Source organism: Cygnus olor, chromosome 9 (genome assembly GCF_009769625.2).
Source record: "Cygnus olor isolate bCygOlo1 chromosome 9, bCygOlo1.pri.v2, whole genome shotgun sequence".
Lineage (NCBI taxonomy): Eukaryota > Metazoa > Chordata > Aves > Anseriformes > Anatidae > Cygnus > Cygnus olor.
Window position 1 is genome coordinate 23705612 of NC_049177.1, and position 15551 is coordinate 23721162.

The window sequence follows — 15551 nt, forward strand, 5'->3', positions numbered from 1 at the left end:
GTTCCACAGGAAGTGTTCCTACCTGCATCAGGGTTTTTTATTTTATTTTTACACCTTTGTTTGCTTTCCCATGTACTTGTCCTGTAAATTCAACCTGCTTATGACCAGAATTATTGTCTTTTGTTCATTTCTCTACATCATGCTGAGGCCCCTCCAAGGAGGGCACAGGAATTAACCTTGGATAAGAAGCACAAACATCAGCCTTCTCTTAGAACAGCTGAAGAGCCTGTCACTGGTGCAGGGAGCCCAAAGCTGAACTCTGTAACTTTGCCAGAGCGCTTGGTTTAACTATTCAACTGAATATCTTGAGATACCAGATGTTAAAAAGTGAATTCTCCATGCTTTAGCAAGTCCATCCTAAAAATTAATACTCCTATTTTTAAAATGTAAAAAATTATTTTTGAAATGTAAATTTATCTCAGAATTAATTCTCTATTTTTACTCAAATTGCACTAAATTCTTTAAATTTAATAGAGACATTACATATTATCATACAAGATATTAAATACATCCCAGTTTTAGCCTTAAATTCTTAAAGATTACTTGTACAAAAGCCGTAGAATAATGTTACCAACTCAAATTAAGGAAACTACGCAATCAGCAGAAGCGTTCATCTAGTTAGGCAGTACAAGTCCATGGAGAAGTTGCGTCTTTCCTGGAGATTGGCTACCTATTTCACTAACTTCTTCTGAAGCACTGTCGCATTTAGTTTTTTTGTCTGTCTTGTTTTGTTTTTTGAAAATAAGACAAAAGTTCTTATTAAAAGTCCACCAAGCATTTTTAATAGAACAATTTTTAAATATTTTTAAATAGAACAATTCCCCAATTTTATATCTTGGAAGCAAAAGCAAATAATGCTTTATTTTTCTTTTTTTTCTTTTTTTCTTTTTTTTCTTTTTATTTTTAAATAATGTAACTTGTTTTCCTAAATATTTGTTAGTGTTATCAACAGGAAAAATAACATGGTCTATAGGACACAGCTTGAAACCTTAATTTCTGTATTTTGCCTTGCCAAGTGCCTGCTTTGAGTTGGTCAAAACATTTCACATCCCTCTCCTTTCTCATTCTTGTCCCTTATCTGCTTTATTTTGGCTACAGCCTCTCGTGGAGCAGGAGCTGTTTCTCTTCTCGTGTTTGTACGGTGCCAGCCACGATGGGAGCGTGGTGCTGCTTGGGACCCTGCTGCGGACACCTTGCTGGTCAGCTTTTGGGGATGCTGGGGAAGATCCTTCTGTCCCCCTGGCACCCCGGGGTGTGCCAGGTGCCATGCCTGCTGGCTCACTCACGTGTTGGCCGCGCTGCTTCTCAGCAGCCCAGGGGGCCTGGAGCTGGGCAAGGCCTGTAAAATAAATTTTGGCACACTTTGACAACTGCCTGCACTTAATTGTGGTTTGGTTCTCAGACAAACCAGAAGTGAATGAGGAGAAGGAAGGGGAGCCCACATCGCATGTCCCAGCGATGGCACAAGAGGCACAGGACAGCCAGGTGCCAGGGAAGATGGGCAGGTTGGGAGGGGACTGGTGATCCCCCACCCAAAAATGAGGCATGGAGGAGGTAAAGGAGGATGCTGCTCCTGCCAAAGCTCTCAGAAGAGACAGTCAGGAAAGTTACATCCAAAACTGAATTCCCATCTAATTTCCTCTTACCTTGGATCTTCACATCACAAAAGTAGAAGCACAAGATACAGGCAGGACTGGGCTTATTTTCCTTTGGAAGGAAGCACTTGCCACCATTCCAGCTTTCCCTCACTCCAAAATATTTTGCTCCTCAAAGCCCTTGGGGGTACCAGGATCAATATCCCAACCAAACGCAGCCAATCTTACAGCACTGAATTTAAATGTGATGTTAGCGGTACCTCTGCTGCTGAGAAATGTTACAGCAAAAATACTTTTAGAAACAGGTGTAAGGAACTACTCTAGCTGTGCTTGCTTTGCACAGCTTAACGCTCCTGAGCATTTCCCTGGGGAATGACTTTGAGAAACTCGTCTACTTCATTTTTCTTTCAAAATTTTCTTTAAAGGAATGCTGTCTAAAGATGGAGTGAATTTTATACCTCCCAGCATCTACTTGGAAAAGATTACAAACAACGTCCCAATACCATGAACGTTTGTGTGTGTCACACTACAGTTGCAGGTGACTCACGTAAAATTATTACCAAAGTATACGCAGTCAAAGACTACAAATATTTAGGCATTATTACAGTTTCCTCGGGTCATATATGCACTTTGTTTGTCCTGCTGTCAGGACATCAAGCAGCCATAAATCTATTCCGATATCCACCATCACTCCTCCAGCATGGATAAAAACTTGTAGCAGCATTCATTATTTGATTAGTATTCATGTTTAATACTTTATTTGATCCATAGCACCATTTAGTTGTTAGCCATGCAAAAATTATTTGCCATATAAATTATACATGGGAAAAGGCTGGAATTGATTTAGTACGATTCAAGGCAGAGTTGTTAAATAAGGCCATTCCTTTGACATCCTGTGTGACGACTGTGTGATAGCTGCTACCACAAGCACGACGACTCAGACCGTTCACACCCATAGAGCCACTGTCCAGGTTGCCATTCTCACTGTCCCTGAGAGCACATTTCCTTCTCGTGCATTAGGAATCCCGCTCACATTTGCTTTCAAAACTGCTCACTCAAGACCTTAAATAAAGGAAGATCTGCATCCTCGTTTTGTCCTCACTGCATTGTGTTTACAGTCATTGTTCAGATACTCTGAAACCAGTTTGGTGAAAGCCACTGAGCACCTTCCGTGTGCAGGTACCTCGCCAGAGCCTTATTTTTAGATCCCATTCTATTCCGGCTCTTGCTCTGCCTGTTCAACGTCAACAGTATGAAATGAATTCTGCTGGGCTAAGCTGTCCAAAAGCTGTAAACACAGGTATGTAAGCTGCTTTACAGGAGCTGTTTTAAATGTACAGCTGGTTTACAGAGAAACAAGCAGTTTAAACCTGACCAGGCTTTAAGTCTGGCTGAGAATATTGCTTTACTAACCTGCTTGACTTCCGTGACAAATAAAATAATAGAAACTATTGTGAAGGACAAAAACAGTTGTGAAATGAAAAGCAATGATATAATTTGAGGTCACTGAAATAAGAGGAAGAATATAAATAACTAACAACCTTGACATTTTTAGGAGGTTACAGATAAGCGTGATAATGGAAGTTCACATGATGCGATTTATGTGAATTGTCACAAAGCCATTAATAACATTTCACATGACAGGAGCCAGCTCAACTTGCTAATAAATCTCAGCAACCCTGGGCATTTCACGGGGATGGATAAAGACCCACTTCCAAAAAATGAAAAGGATGCGGCACTGCTTGCGCAAGAGCACTCCCAGAAGCAGAATTTCTGTTTTCATTTACTAGCTTGTTTCCATCAAAGGCATCACTGACAGAAGAGTTTTACAACCACTTTTTTTTTTTTTTTTGCCTCTGCTGACAAAATGAAAACCAACATCTCTAATAATTATTAAAAATACAATGGCATGAAAAACAACGTCTCTTTTGGCCCAGGTAGATTTTGGTGTAAATAACCATACCTTTATTCCCCTTTTCCTTCAGTAAACTCCTTCTGACTTTGAAAACCCTTTAAAAAATAGTACTGTGCTTATCTTGGTTTGAGATTCCTTTTAATGCTAGTAAAATGGCAGTCTGCCACTCACTTTTTTGTGTGTGCATGCACACTTGGGCCACCAACAGGGGCCAAAAGTTTACATCTCTTGATGTAACCAGTAACATTTAAGCATAAATTAATAACAGGCAAGGCTTTTCAAGGGGCATCAGCTGTTGCACTGCAGGGCTTACAAACCGTGTTAGGTTTACCCTGGTCTTTCCTTTCTCCCTGCTGTGGCATTTTAACGTCTTGTTTTGAAATTTCTGGGGTGGACTTAATCCAATGAACCCAACAGGTTGTGTTAGGAGTGGATGCATCACTCACAGGACCTAGCCCCCAGCACTCAGGTGGGTCCAGCTAGAGTCTGTCCCCTGGGATGCATCCCCCTTGGCACCTGCTTGCAGCAGGGAGATGGAAATGGGAGCGAGTAGCAAGACTGAAGCCCTTTCTACACCTCCTGGTAAGCCCCAGACTGAAATGTTTATTCAATATATCAACCCCTGTGCTGTTACAAAGTCTAAAACATATTACCAGCAAATAGATATGCGTAGCAAATACAAAACCTTGTCAGAACAGGCTGAGGCAGAAGTGTGGGGCTTTTAAGATCCATGATTGTGTTTTAGAAAAACAACACACTGATGAAAAAAAAAAAAGGCATTATCACTGAACTATTCATATTCAATTTACAATGGATTAGAGAGCACTCTGAGTGTAAGTGCTGCACTTTAAGTAGCAATGATATTTCAACCATGTATACAGCCTATTACATTTCATCTCCGTACTTCTTGCAAAAGCTTCAGTTCAGCTTCTGATACCTACACTGTTATTAAAGCTGCTTGTTGTAATAAATTAAAGGGTGTCAATGCTCTTTTATATACATCCTTCACATGCTGTCCCTCTCACTGCCTCTTCAACAACCTTCAAGAGCGCAGATGCAACCAGAGATGGAAGAGTGCTCCCACTAAGAAACCCAAACTGATATGGCTACAGGGGATATCTGGAAAAAAATAGTAGAAAACTTGGACAAACCCATTTCTTTGGCAATGTGGAGAAGTGAAATTCACCTTGCAGAGTCTTCTGCTAAAGGACCCAAGCTGGAAAGCCTGCATGGGAGCACTGGAAGCAGCACCAGCCGCAGGACGTCCACCATGCTCCGTCATATGGGATGTGCACAGCACACACCCACAGGCATCGCAAGTGTTTCTGTTTTAGTGCTGTAACTGTTATGAAATCTTTGTGTGTAGTAAAGCCAGTAAATGCCTTTCCTCATACCACAAAACAGACACTACAGTCAACACTGTCCAGATTGCACTAATCTCTCTAAACCCATTGTAAAACCAATTCCCATAAAACCTGCACATTGCATATTGATTTTTCTGTTCATATTTTATTACAGCAAGTTCTTTCTGAAACCATACCACCGCTTTTTGATCCTTCCATTGTAGCAGTTTGTGCAAGCTGTAAGCTTTAATTTAGTTTTCCTTTGCATAATCATGCATATATATACACACACATTCAGACGTATTTCTTCCATAAAATGTCACTGATGTGAAACAGAGAAAATAGATATCCAGATTTCCACAGTTCAGATGACAATATAGAAAGTTCTTTCACAGAGCAAATCTCATTAATCCCCTCAAAGGCGGAGTTACTGGTTTCACCATCTAATGTATATGATTCCCTAACTCCTTATCTCCATTCTGTCTACGTTCGCATCTAAGAGCACGTGGACACCCTTGAACTAATGAGATCATGCTAGACGTACATGTTCTGCCATAAGGCAGGACTGTGCTATTTTACTGTCATTTTATTGACGCTGGGACAGCAAAGGTGCCTCCATGCTGTTATTTTTACTGTAAGGACGTACCAGCCTGACTAGCACTGTTCAATTTTTATAAGTGAAATTAAACAACACTTCTACCAAATATTAAACAATTCATATTTAAACATGGGTATTAATCTATTCCTCATTTTTGTTTCGTAAAATATTTCATTATATTTAGAACACTATAGTGACTTTTTTTTTCCCCAAAGGAAGGAGTATTTTCTGATGTTCTGCATTAGAATAGCAAACCCTTTAAGAACGAACAGTGAAAACTGTAGTAAACATCAGAGCAATCAACTCCAGATTTGGGCAGAGAATGCATTGCGGTTTTACATGTAAAGCTGTATCAAAAGAAAACAATATCATTAGGAAACTGAATTGTTTCACTGAATTGCCATGGCTCCTGCTGCTCACTTGGCTTCCTCACACCCTGCTCTTCTTGGCCACAGTGGTAAAATAAACTGCTTTGAGTAGTATCTACAGCGCACGATACAGATTCAAATTGGGGAGGTCGTGTATGCTAAAAGACATTTAAGGAATGTTTTTACCTTGCTAAGCAGATTTGTTATGAAAATCATTTACGTGCTACAAGAACCACAGATATCACCATCAGCATGTAAATCACAGCTACAACCAGCAGAAATAATGTCCTTATATCAATGCAATATTTTAACACACCCCTGTCTCTTCCACATAACAATCTACAACAGTGACAGCTCCAATCTTTTATTTAATTTGTTCCTGACCTTCCAGATAATGCTGCCTGTTCTCTGCCTGCATTTGTTCCTTGACTATAGCAGTGACACTGTCCTGAGAAATTGCATTTGCCCCTCTCGGAGCTGTGAATATTGAATTCAGACAAAACTCCTTCAAGATATTTTCCTAGAAAGGATTAAACTACATACCTCTATTTATGTATTTGTGCATTAAACTCTTAAATATGGATTCAACAGCAAAACAAAACAATCACCAATTTAAGAGTAGGCAGGTATCCATTTTTCTAGGAAATATTTCCCAAGAATTCTCTTTTTAGTTTCATTACAGAAATCCTGTTAAAATAGCTTAATTTTGTGATAGTCTGAGTAATGATACAGAACTGCAATTATTTCCTCCTGTAAATCCTTCCTTAGATCTATATCAACACATTTGCCTTTAATTTCAACATGATTAAAATTAAATGAGAGTATTTTCCTTATTTTAATATTTCTACAAGTAAATATGGCTATTTCAGTTCTAAAAGTTTTTGAAAAAATCCACTTAAAATCTCGATGAGTTATTAATTTACCATGTACAGAGGATATGAAAATAATATTTTATCATGGTGTGAAGTTACAGAAAGAATGGCACACTGCAACAAAAGCACCACCCCTGTAACATATTTCTTTCAGCCATTTTTGATTGCCCAGGTGCTTTGCAAAAGCCATAGGAAAAAGTGTTTTCTAGAGAGAGATGCTTTACATATATTCAGATTAGGTCTCTTGGACATTTTAAAGTTTGCATGCTTCTGTATAGTATATAATTCAATATTTGCAAAATACCTGCACATTCAAAAATTAATAACAAGTAGGCAAATAGATCCTGAACCTATTAAACAAATCTAGATGAACGTGAAGGAACCAATTTATTCCTCCAATTTAAGCTCTCAACTTAATGATTATCCAATGGTCTCCCAGAAGGTCAGCTCAAATAGGAATTCCCTTCCCCAAAAAAAAACACCACCAACAACAAAAAATACATGGAATTCTCCAAAAACGTTTCTGAATATCCCCACCTACGTGTCCAAGAAAAGTGTTTAGAAGGCAGAGGAAATATTCAAACACAAACTTATTTCTGGTAATGAAAAAGGAAATAGATGATATTTTCCAGGCCAGTCCTAACAGTAATTTACTCATTTTATTTGTCACTGACTAATTCTGACTTTGTGTTCCCCTGGTTATATTTCAGCAGCATTTTGCACCACGAACTTGAAAAAAGGAAGAATTTTGTTTCACTTGTTAACAGTAATCAGAATAGAAGACACTTTGGGGTTCACTAAAAGTAACTTTCTTTTTTATGGCCTCTAGAGAACAAGTGACCTTTATTGCTGCTATACTGCTCTGTTTTGTCAGTGTTTGCTTTGCATATTGCAAAGTGTGTTTACTCTCATCAGTCATTATTGCTTTCATTTACAGTATTTAGCTGGAAAGCAAATAAGCAAGACGGACAGGGGGTTAGGGAAATGTAAAACTGAAATCATTGTATTAACCATGCTACATCTTTAATATCCTTCATTAGTTTGCATAGAGTGGGTAAAACTGACACCTCATTATACTTTACTGCAGATTGCACTCAGGAGTGAAACATTATGGAGAAAAGTTTGGACTCAGAAGTGTTACATCTGCTGAACTTCACCCTTGACTGCATTTGGTTTAAAATTATTTTCACAGTCTTATGCCTGGTCGATTGAATCAAGTTTTAGTCCACGTGCAGTATTTGGTTCATGGTACTAAAAAGGGGGAGATGTCTTTAAATATGACAATGAAGCAGTGGCTTTGATTTGCAATTTAGCATGCAGCATGGGAAAACAATTTTAAGTCTGAAGACATTCCCAGCTGGAGGTATCAAACTACTTGTGCATATATAAAAATATCTATAAATTAACTCTGGTTAATTTATGAGTATTGTAGTACTTATACACAGATGACTGACAAAAGCAGACACTGTTGGTATCTAATACGGTTCTAGAAAAAGCTACACGTCTCAAAGCAAGTTACAGTGGTAGACTGTAGTAGAAAGCAGCACTGTCAAGATTACAACTGCCCAGATATATCTCTGCAAATAACTCAAAATTTGCAATTCACTAAACTTGGACTTGCAGCCATCTTGTTCTGAAGCTCGGTACCTTGAAGTCCCAAAGTCCTGGCCTTGACCAAGGCTTTCAGAGTCCTAGAGGCAGATTTCAGAGGCTGTAAATTCTGGAATCAGCTCAAAGCTCCACTGACTTGAGGCATTTCACTCAGAAATAGGAAAAGAGGTATGGAAAAAGGAGTTCATAAGCTGTGGAGAGTATCATCCAAAGGCGGGTACATGACAAAGCCAAATGCAGCCATTGACCTCAGATGTCCTTCTCAACAAGACAAGAAGTCAAACTGCCCCAAGCTGCTAAGTTCCATCCTTACTGAATGCACCATGAATCAGCATCCTAAAAAGAAGGAAAAAAATCCATTTTATAAGGATCTTTTAAATGGACCTCTGCTGAGCTTGAGTGAAATAAAAGTTTCTCTTAAATTGGAAATCTTATATTTTGGCAATCTTGCTACATGATTCAAAGCAGGATACCATCTTATAGGGAATACTGTAGTAGAAAACTTTTGTCACCCCAATACATTTCTAGCTACATCAATGCAGTCTCTCCCTCTGTGTCCTCACTTGCTCTTAATCAATACTACTGATCTCTAGTCTACCCAAAAGGCAACTATCAAAACCATCTCCCCTGCCCATCAATCTGATACACCACTGCCCTCTTCAAATTCTTCCACTCTTTCCTATAGTTAAGCACATCCACCATAAATTCGTCAGCCTTGCATTCAAATTCAGTTCTGCCAGTGCCTTCTGCACCCCAATTTAGTCGAAGAGCACCAGGACAGTGAGAAGTGACCATTTGCTCTGAGTAACAGAGCAGTAACTCGTGTAGTATAGACAGGATGTATCAGATATTCCTTTTTATTGCCCAATGGAAAGAGGCAAGTGATATATGGAGAAGAAGCATGCTGGATTACAAACCTGATGAAGAGTTTACTAATGGTGTGGGACTGGTGTGTGACAATAGATTGAATTAATTCTCTCAGGACAGAAGCAAAAATAACTGCAATAAAGCTGTCTAAAATATCCAATGAAATATTATGAAAATTGAGTGTCAACTTTAAGTTATAGCAGAAATTATCATTATTCAAAATGAAAAAAGCAATGAGGCAGCAAAAGATAACTGTAAATGTTGACAGTATCCTCAAGATGTTTCCCTTGTAAGAAATAATCTAATGATAACTAAAACACCCCCTGAAGATTCAAGATTTGGAAGAGTCCTGACTTATACACAGACTTGTTGAAATACTCTTTGATGCACAGGAATGATTGTGTATTGACAAGAAATATTAACCTGCTTGTTAAAGCAGCACGATAAACATCTGCTTAACTCACCCAGCAGGGCCCAAAGTACATTCAGTTTTGCATTAAACTGCATAAACTGTATAGAATTTACCAGCAGCAATATGCTATTAGAGCTGAGCTACAACTCCAACACTTCGTCCTCTGCTTAGATATACGGATGTGCTGCTGCAAGCACACTGGGAGAGACCAAAACATGTGTGGCTCGTCTCCTGGCTCTGCAGGGTGCATCCAGGGTGATTTGATTAGTTTTGTGTTCTTGCTCCTCCTTTAGTTGGTAAAGCACTCGTGCACCATGTGTGCCATCTGAGGGGTCCTCAGGGAAGTCCCTTGAGCAGCCTAACCACAGCCAGAGTCGTGCTCTACACAGGGTGTCAGGTCAGGAGGATAGGCCAAGCCCTTACATTCACCACGTTAGATACTGTGTGGGCACTACAAGGAGTGTTATGGCTTAAAATATACTAGAGCAAGTCCTAGTAGCCTGAACCTGAATTTAGTAAAAAAAGTAGCAGATCCAAGATGTTTTGAAGGGGCAGTATGGCCAATTGCTTGGGAAGGACTGCAGGAGTACACTCGGCTGTTTTTAGATTGGCAGCTAGCAGCGCTCAGACAAATGCAATGGTTTTGGAAATCTGCAGTTATTATTAGAGATGTATTCAAGCGATCGATCTCATCACCTCGACCTGCATCTGCTTTGGCTGAGCCCCAGAAATATTTGATTTCTACAAGACACAAAACAATAAAAGCAACAGGGGTAGGCATATCTCACTTGGTCCATTATTCATACTACATATAGAAAAACCGGTACCTTAAAATATTGCTGATCTTAAATTTCTCGCAAGAATGTAAGAAAATAATAAGAAAAAAAATCAATAATGGGTGAGGAAACAAATTTACAATAATCAAGAAAGTCTAAAGGTGCTCAAACATTCTTCTTCTTAAACTTGGAAGAAGATATGAAAGTTGTCCTCAGCAAGATTCCATAAATAGTTTGTCTAGCGTCAGCATTTTAATTTTGTGTTACATATATACATACATACACATAGACATATGTGTGTGTATAAATAGGCCTTTTTCTTTTTTTCAAATATAAAACTATTTTAAGATTAAAAATAATTCCACAGCTGTGGAATGCATGGATTTAAAAAGGCTGACTCCTTTGTCCAGCTTCTCACATGACTCACTGCAGAGGAATGCTTTCTTCTAAAGGGTGTTCTTAGGGAGCGTAAAAAGAGAATAATTATGTCTCGATTCCTTTATAAGCTGTCCAGAGATTTAAGATAAGTATTACTATTACCAAAAAATAAAAAGGGACGGGGCAGTACACCCTGGCAGAACCTGGAGTCTTCCTACCTAGGACACTGTGTGTGCATGCGTGCATTTTCTTGGCTGCTATTACCTACTTATAGTATTGCTGGCAGTCAGCTGTGGGATCCTGCCCTGTGAGCATGGATCAAAGGATAAAGTGACTCTTAACTCCTCACAAAGCATTCAAGCTGGTATAGTTCAATGCCTGAAAGTATGCCTTATGTATGATCCAATTATTTGCATTAAAAACAAATTGAAAACATGAGCCAGCTAAATTAAGAAATATCTAAAATTAAAGGAAGCATATTTAAGATGTGAGCACCTGCAAAAAATGATTTCAGCCTCTTTCAACCAGATCACTGCAATTCGTTTTCCACAGGTGCTCAACAAATCCTTCTTCCCTGTTGACAGCCACGCACGTTGTCTTACATACAATTCCGTCCCATTCACTCTAACCTGAAACATTCTCTCCACAGTGAATGCAATGTTAGATTTTCTATAGATTTCATAGTTTTCAATTTTCTTGCATAAGTCCTCCGTAATCTCGCTCTCTCCTTGCTTATTATATTTCAATACATGCCACCTGTAACTCAATTTCTCTTTCTTCAAAAATTGCTGATGCCTTCCAAAATGCCAGCATCTCTGCAACTGCTTGAAATTTCAACTCAATCTTTGTGGCATTTGTAGCTCACAATTCTGTCTTCAAAATGATGCCAAACTTCAGCCAAAATGTATTGCTTACTGCTCCTGCCACTTTTACCTTTTTTTTTTTTTTTGCATGCTTGCCCCTCCCCTTATTTAGGGGGATTTATATAATAGTGTGAGGAAACAGAATTGAGGGGGGACAAATTACCCTGTCTGCAGTTGAAGGTGTGCAACACATACTACACAGAAGAAAAGAATATCTTTAAGTGCATGCATCTTTTCAATGATGCATTCGCTGCTATAGCAGTAATAATGGTGGAATTTTAAGAAGCGCAGTGAATGATGAGATACACCAGGAAAGAGAAATCTTGCCAACCACGTGCCATATTTTAACATCTGTACTGTTATATTAACTTCTTTACAAGAAGACTCATGGGTTGATCCACAGAGATGTACTGATATTGCCCTTCCTATTTTCTTTGGCCGTGTTCAAAGAGCAGCTATAGAACAGAGCTTTGCGAACAAAGGAGTTTTGCTTCCAGGAAACCCTCACTGGTTGCTTTGACCTGGAATAATGGTCCTTTCCCTGGTCAGTTTTAATTAAAACCTTCTCCAGGCACAAAAGAGAGGTCAGGATTTACTTAAGAAAGCAAAAACATTCATCTGAAAGGGACTGGAGAACGAAAAATGTATTAAAAAGTTTGACATAGAACATGAAATAGATTTCTTCACTCTTTTCATTGTCCCTCATTCTCCTTGAAGTGTACTATAGTTTTGCCCAGAGTATTTTTCATAAATTTCTTTAGAAGATTATTTCACTGATGTCTGACCTGCCAGACTTCTCTAATATAAAACCAAATTATTTTCATTTTTACTGATTTCGAAAGGTTTTTTTTTTAGTAATACTTTAGAGAGAATAATAAAAAAAACTCAAAATAATTAAGTTTTCAGTAATTGCTGTATCACAGCATTGTATAGGTTGGAGGGAATCTCTGGAAGTCACGAGGCCTCAGCCCTGCCCCAGCAAGGCCACTCAAAGCACGGCCCAGGGCCATGTCCCAACAGTTTCCTGGAGGTCCCCAAGGAGACCCCAGCACCCTGTGGTACCCGGGCCAGGCTCTGGCACCCACACAGCCCAGAAGTGCTTCCTGGGGGCCAGAGGGAGCCTCTCAGGCTCCCGTTTGTGCCCAAGGCCCTGCTCCAGTCGCTGGGCGCTCCTGAGCTCGGCCCTGTCCTTGTGGGAGGTCCTCCAGAGCCAAGGCACCTCCCTCTCCAGGCCTAGCAGCCTGGGCTCCTGCAGCTGAAGGCCCTGCGGTGGGATTGCTCCAGTTCGTCCATGTCTCTCTCAAAACATGAAGAGATCTGATATTCCCCGTCCCTGGGTGGGCTCGAACCACCAGCCTTTCGGTTAACAGCCGAACGCGCTAACCGATTGCGCCACAGAGACAAGTGTTTCTTCTTGCTTTGATCAAAACAAATAATGAACAAGTTATCTAGATGTGTATTACATATTCAGGGCTCTTTGGACTGATTTTTGGACATTATACCAGCTCCCTTCTGACCAACACTGCCTGAATCACACAGTGACTCCATGACTGCAATACCACACAATGTGATGAAAGAATAACACCAATATATTTATATATACTCACTTAAAAAATAAAGTATCTCCAGTTTTTCCTTTCTTGACTTTCAGGAATTATGACCTAATAACACCTTGACATAACTGATAAGATGTTTATCAGCATGAAGTTTGGCTAGCAAAGTTAATTTATTTTTCAGTGATTGTATATCATCACTATCATTCAGTGAAGAAGGACTGAGAGTTAACTTTCCCATTGCGTATTTCAGAAACATGCATATAGAGAAACTGTATATATATTTATAAGAATCAGCTTAAATATAAGAAGCTCAAGAAAAGAACTGAAAACCCGCTTCTCCCCCCCCCCCCAACAGCTTAGATGTTTACTCCACTAGAGAGAGAAATCTCTGGGATATTAGTTTTTATTCATGGGATCATCACTAAAGAAACTTTGTGGAGGATAAAGATGCAGATCAATGAAACCATGGCTTTAGAAAAGAAAATTAAACAATTTGAGAAGGATTACCACAATGGACCAGCTAATGGAGGCCTAACACAGCTCTAAAAAACAAAAATGTGCCTGATTTACATTTATATTGTTGTACTTTTTTTTTTGCAATTGTTTTTGTATTCATCCTCAATTATTCCAAAAGGCTGTGTTTTATTACTCTAAATAGAGAAATAATAAAATACGGAGACTACTCTATATTTAAAAAATGAAGAGAAAGATGCAGACTCTGACAACACTGTCAGTTTGCTTAGAGATCTGAGGAAATAAATAAAATTTTAAAACTGAAAACAATCTCTGAAAGCTTTGCTGCATCTCTGAATATTTGTACAGTTCAGGATCTCAGGAAAACAAAACTGAATTCAAACAGAGCAGGGAAAAAACATGGTTTTCATCTCAAACAAATGCACTCTCCTGGTTTCCTGGGGATGGCCACTGCTTTGCTGGCAGAGATGTGGCAGTGTGACACCACTGTCCCCATGTGACACTGGGGTCTGGGCTGTACCGCAGGCTGGACTGAGGTCCCGTACAGGAGAGGGCTCCTGGGAAGCGATGCTGAGCCATCAGCTGCCAGCAGACAGCCTTCCCCTGGTCAGGGCACAGTTTTGGTGTGACAGCATTCATAAGGAAATCACGTACACAGCCACTTTCCTTAACGAAGCAACTGAGACCCAGCTCTTTAAATCCTGCTACGATCCAAAAAAAAATTTAAAAAAAGTTAAATGAAGTGATTTGTGATTTTTTTTTGTTTGTTTGTTTGTTTTTTAAGCAACAACTCCAGTGCCCTCGGTACAGGGGCAGGAGGCACGAGGCTACCTTGAGCCTGTTTATAGGCTGCAACCCACCCTGGAGTTGGTAGAGAGGACAAGAGGAATACTCACAGGTTCTCTCTGAAAATTTCTTAAGCATACAGCCAGGAACTGTTCCTAATTGCCTTCCTCACCCTCACCACCCAGCCCCTCCACCTTGCCTGTCACGAGCAGACACCCTGCCCTGCCTTCGGGTAATGGTGACTGTGCTGACAGCTCTCTGATGCCTGCACACAGATAGTGCCTGTGGGCACGAAACAGGGATGAGGCCAAGCCTGCCTCATAGGAGGGACTATCAACTCTCTCACAGGATCCTGATTTGCAGGTACCCAAGCTAATGTGCTTAACAATGATACCTCCCTCAGCTGCCTCACCCTCTGCCATGGTATGAGCAAAGAGCAGACCCCAGCTCGTCAAACACAGCCACTACTGGTCTACTGCAGAGCTCTTCACACAGGAGAGGAGGGCTTGCAGGTTTGCTCTGTTTTCCTCCTCAGCGTATCTCAATCTAAATGCAAATTTGTTCCCCTTCCTATCTTCGGCAAGAATATCTTCATAAACAATATTTTATTGTTGAGGAAAAATTTCCTTCGGTTTTCTGGAAAGAGATCTCAATTAAAGCTTTAAGTTATACACTCTTGATTTTTATTTTTTCCATAGTCCTATCAATGTCAAATAAGGTTCCTTGTAAAATGACGAGGCAGCCCCATCTCCCCCAGCCCAGCTGCAGCCTGCCGTTCTTCCTGTCAGTCTGCTGCTGAGCACCTTGCGCAGCCGCCACCAGCTTCCATCTCAATACTGAAGGCATTGCTAAGTACAGCGTGGTTTGAAATAAGCCTCACAAGTTTATGCCTTGAAAACAAGCCATGAAATCTTAAATTCAAAGGATTAAGTGTTTACCTACATGATGGAAAAATAAGCTTTTAAACCATGTTTTCTTCAGTCACTTGTATGGTCTTTGCTGGTGTCAACTCCAAACTGTCACAAATACATTAAAAAAACCTTCTTACTTCCAACATCACATTAGGTGCTCAAAGCTGGAATTTACTAGACTACTTTGATATACATACATATAAAATAAGCTGGTAAAACGGGCTCC

General features: G+C 39.8%; 1 long non-coding RNA gene and 1 other non-coding gene across 2 annotated transcripts in view; both read right to left on the reverse strand.

The window, feature by feature from the left end:
* Positions 1 to 5022: 5022 nt before the first annotated feature.
* LOC121074859 overlaps positions 5023 to 15551 on the reverse strand; it is a 178214-nt gene continuing 167685 nt past the window's right edge. The window contains exon 7 of the long non-coding RNA XR_005822572.1: positions 5023 to 8638. This is a non-coding gene — a long non-coding RNA (uncharacterized LOC121074859). The remainder of the gene's footprint in view (positions 8639 to 15551) is intronic.
* On the reverse strand, positions 12927 to 13000 carry TRNAN-GUU. The gene has a single exon. It is a non-coding gene; the product is annotated as a tRNA-Asn (tRNA).